General features: G+C 43.3%; 1 protein-coding gene and 1 pseudogene across 5 annotated transcripts in view; one reads left to right on the top strand and one right to left on the bottom strand.

Annotated features, from left to right (window-relative positions):
• ZFP82 (ZFP82 zinc finger protein) overlaps positions 1–8,845 on the bottom strand; it is a 68,571-nt gene that overhangs the window by 19,531 nt on the left and 40,195 nt on the right. The gene's annotated exons all lie outside the window — the stretch shown is intronic.
• Positions 1,952–3,896, top strand: LOC102241546 (annotated as a pseudogene).

Here is an 8,845-nt window from a genome sequence, read left to right as displayed (position 1 = left end):
CCCTGTTGATTCTGAGACCCCGCCCCATCCAGGCTGCTGCAAAGCCTTTTGCATATGAATGCCCGGGTCCTTTACAACCTGACAACTACCTAACAAATTGCAGCTGGGCCAGACAGACCCAGAACTTCCAAGAGAAGGCCCAAGGCCCCACAGCAGCTTGCATTGCTTCTCAGCTGGGCCTCATCTGGGCACCCCCAAACCCCCAAAAAAGGAAGGGGAATCTGCATATCTCTTCATAGCTCCTGCTGGGTAACCTCAGGAAGAGGCTTAATTAGCACCTCCTTAGATCCAAGAGCCAGTGTACCCAGTGGTCAGAGTGGGACCACCCAGATTACAACTCCTCAGATTCATAAGGAACACACTCAGGGGGCAGACTCAGTGAGCACCAAAGCCCCACTGAAGCAAGTCTTGCCCCAGAAGGGTGTCTTCAGCACAGAAGTTCTCCCACTGCAGACACAGCTGATTCTCACTGCCAATTGGCCTGGAGGTCAATTCCTCCCAGTGACACCTAAAACAATCAAGGCATAACTACAACAAGACTGTGCACAAAGCCCACAAGGGGGTGCACCAAGAGTGTCCACCTCAGGTAACTGGGGAGGCTGAGCCACTGGGCCCTGTAGGACACCTAGCACACAAAACCACTCTACCAACACAGGGAAGCAGACAAAATGCGAAGACAAAGAAACAGGTCACAAATGACAGAAATGGAGGACAGCAAACGACTGGATATAGAGTTCAAAACCACGGTTCTAAGATTTTTCAAGAATTTTATGGAAACCGCCGATAAATGTATTGAGATCCTTAAGAAATCTAGTGAGACCCTCGATGTTGTGATAAAGGACCAACTAGAAATTAAGCATACACTGACTGAAATAAAGAATATTATACAGACTCCCAACAGCAGACCAGAGGATCGCAAGAATCAAGTCAAAGATTTGAAATACGAAGAAGCAAAAAACACCCAACCGGAAAAGCAAAATGAAAAAAGAATCCAAAAATACGAAGATAGTGTAAGGAGCCTCTGGGACAACTTCAAGCGTACCAACATCAGAATTATAGGGGTACCAGAAGAAGAGAGAGGGCAAGATATTGAAAACCTATTTGAAGAAATAATGACAGAAAACTTCCCCTACCTGGTGAAAGAAATAGACTTCCAAGTCCAGGAAGTGCAGAGAACCCCAAACAAAAGGAATCCAAAGAGGACCACACCAAGACACATCATAATTAAAATGCCAAGAGCAAAAGACAAAGAGAGAATCTTAAAAGCAGCAAGAGAAAAAAAGTCAGTTACCTATAAGGGAGTACCCATACGACTGTCAGCTGATTTCTCAACAGAAACTTTGCAGGCCAGAAGGGAGTGGCAAGAAATATTCAAAGTGATGAATAGCAAGAACCTACAACCAAGATTACTTTATCCAGCAAAGCTATCATTCAGAATTGAAGGTCAGATAAAGAGCTTCACAGATAAGAAAAAGCTAAAGGAGTTCATCACCACCAAACCAGCATTATATGAAATGCTGAAAGGTATTCTTTAAGAAGAGGAAGAAGAAAAAGGTAAAGATAAAAATTATGAACAGCAAATACATACCTATCAACAAGTGAATCTAAAAATCAAGTGAATAAAAAATCTGATGAAAAGAGTAAACTGGTGAATATAATAGAACCAGGGGCATGGAAAGGGAGTGGACTGACAATTCTTGGGGGGAAAGGGGTGTGGGGGTGCAGGAAGAGACTGGACAAAAATCGTACACCTATGGATGAGGACAGTGGGAGGGGTAAGGGCAGAGGGTGGGGTGGGAACTGGGTGGAGGAGAGCTATGGAGGGAAAAAAGAGGAACAACTGTAATAATCTGAACAATAAAGATTTAATTTAAAAAATTAATAAAACCATTAAAAAAAAATCCCATCTCTTCATTTTCCTTTTTGTTGCATTTCAGAACTTCTAGAAACCATGAGCAAATTTAGTAATGAAGAGTTTGACTTTCATTTCCTCAATGAGGGCTTTACTGCCAAGGACATGCTGAATCAAAAAATTAATGAAGTCTCTTCTTCTGATGATAAGGATGCCTTCTATTTTACAGACCTGGGAAATATTCTAAAGAAACATCTGAAATGGTTAAAAGCTCTTCCTTGGGTCACTCCCTTTAATGCAGTCAAATGCAATGACAGCAGAACATAGTGAAGATCGTAGCTGCCATCAGGATGGGATTTGACAGTGCCAGCAAGACTGAAATACAATTGGTGCAGACACTTGGGGTGCCTCCAGAGAGAATGATCTATGCAAATCCTTATAAAAAAAGTATCTCAGATTTTCCCTGGCTGGTTTGGCCCAGTGGATAGAGTGTCAGCCTGCGGACTAGTTCAATTCCAGTCAAGGGCACATGCCCAGGGTTGCGGGCTCGATCCCCAGTAGGAGGCATGCAGAAGGCAGCTGATCGATGATTCTCTTCATTGATGTTTCTATCTCTCTCCCTTCCTCTCTCTGAAGTCAATAAAACATATATTTTTTTAAAAAACTCAGATTAAATATGCTATTAATAGTGGAGACCAAAGGATGACTTTCAATAGTGAAGTCAAATTGATGAAAGTTGCCAGGGAACATCTAAAGGCAAAGTTGGTTTTGCAGATTGCCACTGATGGTTCCAAAGTGGTCTGTTGTCTCAGTGTTAAATTTGGTGCCACATTCAAAACCAACAGGTTTCTTTTGGAATGGGCAACAGATGTCATTTGTGTCAGTTTCCACATGGGAAGTAGCTGTACCAATTCTGAGAACTTCATGCAGGCCATCTCTGATGCCCACTGTGTCTGACATGGGAGCTGAGGTTGGTTTCAACATGCATCTGCTTGATATTGGTAGTGACTTTCCTGGATCTGAGGATCCAAAGCTTAAATTTGAAGAGATTGCCAGTGTATTCAATCCAGCCCTTGACAAGTCAGACTCAGGAGTGACACTCATAGCTGAGGCAGGAAGATACCATGTTGCATCAGCTTTCACACTTGCAGTTAATATTGCCAAAACAAAAACAAAAAACCACACACACACACACAAAAAAAAACCACTGGTATTAAAGGAACAAACAGGCTCTGATAACGATGGTGAGCCAAGAGAAAAACTCCTTATGTATTATGCGAAATGATGGAGTATATGGATATTTAGTTGCATCCTCTATGATGATCATACACACGTGAAGCCCCTTCTGCAGAAGAGGCCCAAACCGGATGAGAAGTATTATCATCCAGCATATGGGGATCAACATGTGAAGGCCCTGATCACATTGTAGAGCGCTTTGGCTTGCCTGAGATGCATGTGGGAAACTGGATGCTTTTTAAAAATTGGGTGCTTACATTGTTGCTTCTACTTCTACTTTCAATGGATTCCAGAGGCTGGCTGATTACTCTGTGACGTCAGGGCCGACATGGCAACTGATGCAGCAAGTCCAGAACCACGACTTCTGCCTGAGGTGGAGGAGCAGGACATCAGCACTCTGCCTATTTCTTGTGCCTGGGAGAGTGGGATGAAATGCCAACCAGCAGCCTGTGCTTCAGCTCGTATTAATGTGTAGATGCCATTATTGTAGTTGTTATGTGAGTATAGCTTGACTTATGGGATTTGGGGGAACCATTTAACTTAATTATTGCTAGTTTTGAAATGTCTTTGTAAGTAAGGTTGGCACAGATGAAACGATGTGGAAGGCCTAGGCAATGCGGTCACACTAATCTGTGTTCCTATGGAAACTATTTGAATATCTGCTTTATATGGATTTTTATTGAATTTTCAAACGTGCTACTACAGAGTGCCCCTCAACTGCCAAGCAAGCATTTGTAGCTTGTACATTGGCAGAACAAGCCAAAGCTTAGTGTTGTGGCCTGTTTTAACAATGAAGTACCTTGAAAATAAAAAAATAAATAAAGACTCAATTACAATAAGAGGATGCACACACTCCACACAAGGAACATTCCTGGAGCATCCAGCTCATATGATCAAGGAGACTGTGCCATTGGATCCCATAAAACATCTAGTACAAAACGCCACCCTATCAAGAATGAAAGATAAAGGAGATCTACCTAATATATAGTAACAAACACAAAAAGGCAGCCAAAATGAAAAGACAAAGAAACATGCCCTGAATAAAAGAACAGGATAAATCTCCAGAAAAAGCTAAATGAAAAGGAGTCAAGCAATTTACCAGATATAGAATTTTAAAAAGTGGTTATAAAGATCATCAAAGAACTTGATATTTGAAGTTTGAGAAACTCAATGAGAGCATGAAAAAGGACAGAGAAACCATAACAGAACCAGTCAGAAATGAAGAAAACACTGAAATGAAGAATAGAATAGGAGGAATAAACAGTTGTTTATGAAGCAATAGGTCAAATCAGCAATTTGCAAGACAAGGTAGCAGAAAACATCCCACCAAAGCATCAAAAAGAAAAATAATTTTTAAAAAATAAAGTAACTTAAGAGACCTAAAGATAACATGAAGTATAACATCCACATCATAGAGGTATCAGCAGGAAAAAAGCAAGGGATCGAGAATCTATTGAAGAAATTATTTAAAATCTCACCAACCTGGTAAAGGAAAAACACATACAAGTCCAGGAAGTGCAGAGAGTCCCAAACAAGATGAATCCCAAGAGGGCCACACCAAGACACATTATAATAAAAATGAAAAGGGTTAAAAACAAAGAGAGAATCTCAAAAGCAGTAAGAAAATGACATTTAGTTATCTACAAGGGAACTCCCATAAGACTGTCTGGTGATTTCTCAACATAATGTTTCAGGCAGAAGGGATTGTCATGAAATACTCAAATGGATGAAAAGCAAGGATCTATAAGCAAGACTATATTATCCAGCAAGGCTATCATTTAAAATTAAAATAAAGATCTTCCAGACCAGAAAAAAACTAAAGGAGTTTACTACCACCAAACCAGTATTACAAGAAATGTTAGTCTTCATTAAGAAGAAAAAAACAGAGGAACATAGTTATAAAGAATAAAATGGCAATAAGTACGTACCTATCAATAACCACCTTAAATGTAAATGGCTTAAATGTTCCAATCAAAAGGCATAAAGTAGCTTAATGGATAAGGAAATAAGACCCATATATATGTTGTCCACAAGAGGCCCACATCAGATCAACAGATACATACATACTAAAAGTTAAGGAATGGAAAAAGACATTTCATGCAAGTGAAAATGAAAAAAAAAAAACTGAGGTAGCAATATAAATATCTGACAAAATAGACTTTAAAAGAAAGGCTATAATAAGAGAAAAAGAAGAAGAATTCATAATAAAGGGAGCAATTCAAAAAAAGATATAACCCTTGTTAACATCTAAGCAACTCAACAAAGGAGCACCTAAATATATATAAAGCAAAGCTTGAGAGATCAACAGTAATACAGTGATAGTAGGGGATTTTAACACCTAATTTACATCAATAGATAGCTCTTCCAGACAAAAAACCAACAAGGAAACAGCAGTCTTAAATGACACATTTTGTTGTTGTTAATCCTCAGCTAAGGATATATTTTCCATTAATTTTTAGAGGAGTAGAAGGAAGGGAAACAGGGAATGAGAGAGAGAGAGAGAGAGAGAGAGAGAGAGAGAGAGAGAGAGAGAGAGAGAAAGGGAGCGAAACATCGATGTGAGAAAGACACATTGACTGGTTGTCTCCCTCACACACCCCGACTGGCCATGGGAACAAACCTGCAACCCAGGTACATACCCCTGACTAGGAATTGAACCTGTTAGTGGGCTGATGCTCCAACCACTTAGCAACAGCAGCCAAGGCAATTTAAGTGGTATCTTCAGAGCATTTCACCCTGAAACATAATATACATTTTTTGACCTTGCACATGGAACATTTCCTAGGATAGACCACATGTTAGGACACAAAAAAAGTCTCAATAAACTTAAGAAGATTGAAATTATATCAAGCATTTTCTCTGACCATAATGTTATGAAACAAGAAATCAATCACACAAAAAACCTGAAAAACACACAAAGAAATAAAGGCTAAATAGCATGTTACTAAACAATGAATGGTTAACAATGATTTCAAGGAAGAAATCAAAAGATACCTTGAAAGAAATAAAAATGAGAACACAACCCAAAATCTATATAACATAGCATAAGCAGTCCTAAGAGGGAAATTCATAGCATTACAGGTCTACCTCAAGAAACAAGAAAAATCTCAAAAACAGAGAAACATCTAACTTTAGACTATAAAAAGAACAATAAGGCCAAAAATAAGTAGAAGACAGGGAAAAATAAAGATCATAGCAAAAATAAACAAAATGGCCACAAAATGGGTCATGGGTTCGATTCCTGGTCAAGGGCATATACCTCAGTTTGATCACCAGCCCCGGCATGGGTGCACAGGAGAGAGGCCAATCAAGGTGTTTCTCTCTCTCCTCCCTCCCTTCCACTCTCTCTAAAAATCAATGGAAACAATATCCTTGGATGAGAATCCTATATAAAAAAAAGCCTAATATGCTAAGTGTCTGGTCGTCCTTTCAACCAATCAAAGCCAAGGGAACAAACCTGCAACCCATATGCTAATGATATGCTAAGGCTGCTCAAACGCTCGCAATGACATGCACTGACCACCAGGGGGAAGGCAGTCAACTGGCCAACCAGTCACTATGACATGCACTGACCACCAGGGGGCAGACGCTCCAACCGGTAGGTTAGCTTGCTGCTGGAGTCCAGCCAATCAGGACTGAGCCAGATGGGCCAGACACACCCTGGGGCCCTCCCATTGTCCCTCCCCAACTGGCAAACCTCCCACATCCCTCCCCGGTACCGATCATGCACTGGTGGGGTCCCTCAGCCTGGCCTGCACCCTCTCGCAATCCGGGGCCCCTCAAGGGATGTTGGAGAGCCGGTTTCAACCGGATCCCACAGGCCTGGCCGAGGGACCCCACTGGTGCACGAATTCATGCACCAGGCCTCAAGTGTAAAAATAAAATAAAATAGAGTCTAAAAACTAAGTACTGGGGGTGTGGAGGGTGTAGTGATGGGGAAGCAGGAGCTTTTCTCGTCCTCCTGGAACCTTGGATTCCCGACAGTTTTGCAGAACACTGATATCCATGGACTCTAACATGGACTTCATTTAAAAAAATATAAAGATCATCAATGGACAAAAACATGAGTCATTTTGTATTGTGGCATTCAAATCCTAGAACTTTGGGAAAGCAAAAAGTACAAGTTTTCGAAGACCCTGAGGCCTACCATCATTACTCATTCAAAATTTGAGTTTGAATGACTTCATCAAGACTTAGATCTTCAAAAGCCTCAAATCTCATCTGCATTAAAGCTCTCTATTGAACTCTGTCACAAAACTAAAAGCTTAAAGGGACTAAAATCCATTAATACATTCTATTTTACATCCTTTTCTCTTGTCTCTTCAATTTCCTTCACCTTTCACATCTTTCATATTTCTTACTAGAGGCCCAGTGCAGAAAATTTGTGCACAGGAGCAGGGGGTGTTCCCTCAGCCCGGCCTGTGCCCTCTCACAATCCGGGACCCCTCAGGGGGATGTCCGACTGCCAGGTTACTGGCAGTCGGACATCCCTCTTGCAATCCAGGATGCTGCATGCACCAAAGACCATACTTTTCATACAGGTGAAAGGCATCTTGCTTTTGTATGGGCAGCTACATAACATGATCCTTCTGAGGCAGTAGTACCATTTTTCCCATCTTATGGGTGGAGAAACTGAAGCAGGGAGAAGTTAAGTAATTGGCTTTGTCACACAGTTATAAGTGTCAAAATCAGGGCTGACCACAAAATGTGCAAGCCAGAGTCCATGCATGTCATTGCTGCATCATCCTGTTTTTTCAGTGTTAGAGTAGCCTTGCCAGGTTTAAATTTTTAAATCTAAGAGACTGTTCCCAATATATAGGTCAGGGTCCCTAGGCCTGGCCAGCGATCAGGGCTGATCTGTGGGGCAACCGGCAGGGCAATTGGGGTGCCCCAGCTGGCACCCGCCTTGGTTGGTGGCCTGGTGCTGCCCGCTGGCCAGCCCTGCTCCCCACTGCCACCACCGGTCACCTCCCTCTGTAAGGCGACCAGCAGGCGGGGTGATTGGGGGGCCCCCGCTGGCACTTAGCAGGCGGCCTGGAGCAGCCCACTCACTGGCCCCAAACCCCGCCACCGGCGGCCTCCCTCTGCGGGAGGTGACCAGCAGGGCAATCAGGGACAGCACCACCCACTCGCCAGCCAGCCCTGCCCCCCACTGCTGCCACCAGCCGTCTCCCGCTGCAGAAAGACTGGTGGGGAGGTCGGGGGACCCTGCTCGTACCTGCCTTGGCTGGCCTGGGGCCTTCAGGCTGGGGGAAGCTCCTGCGTTGAGCATCTGCCCCCTGGTGGTCAGTGCATGTCATAGCAACTGGTCATTCTGCCATTCGGTCGATTTGCATATTAGGCTTTTATTATATAGGACTAGAGGCCCGGTGCACGAAATTCGTGCACGGGGGCCGGGGGGTCACTGAGCCCGGCCTGCACCCTCTCCAATTCGGGACCACTCGGGCGATGTCCGACTCGCAATCCGGGACCGCTGGCTCCTAAAGACTCACCTACCTGTCTGCCTGATCCCCCAACCCCTCTTCCTGCCTGCTTAATCGCCCCTGACTGCCCTCTCCCGCCGGCCTGATCACTCCCAACTGTCCTCCCCTGCCAGCCTGATCGCCCCTAACTGCTCTCCCCTGCCGGCCTGATTGCCTCTAACCATCTCTGCCTTGGCCCCCACAACTGTGGCTTTGTCCGGAAGAAAGGCAGGATGACCGGAAGATGTCCAGTCGATCTGGTCTAATTAGCATATTACCCTTTTATTAGTATAGA

The sequence above is a fragment of the Myotis brandtii genome, unplaced genomic scaffold (genome assembly GCF_000412655.1).
Source record: "Myotis brandtii unplaced genomic scaffold, ASM41265v1 scaffold241, whole genome shotgun sequence".
NCBI classification, from domain to species: domain Eukaryota; kingdom Metazoa; phylum Chordata; class Mammalia; order Chiroptera; family Vespertilionidae; genus Myotis; species Myotis brandtii.
Note: the sequence above shows the minus strand (reverse complement) of the source record. Positions and strands in the feature narration are given on the sequence as shown.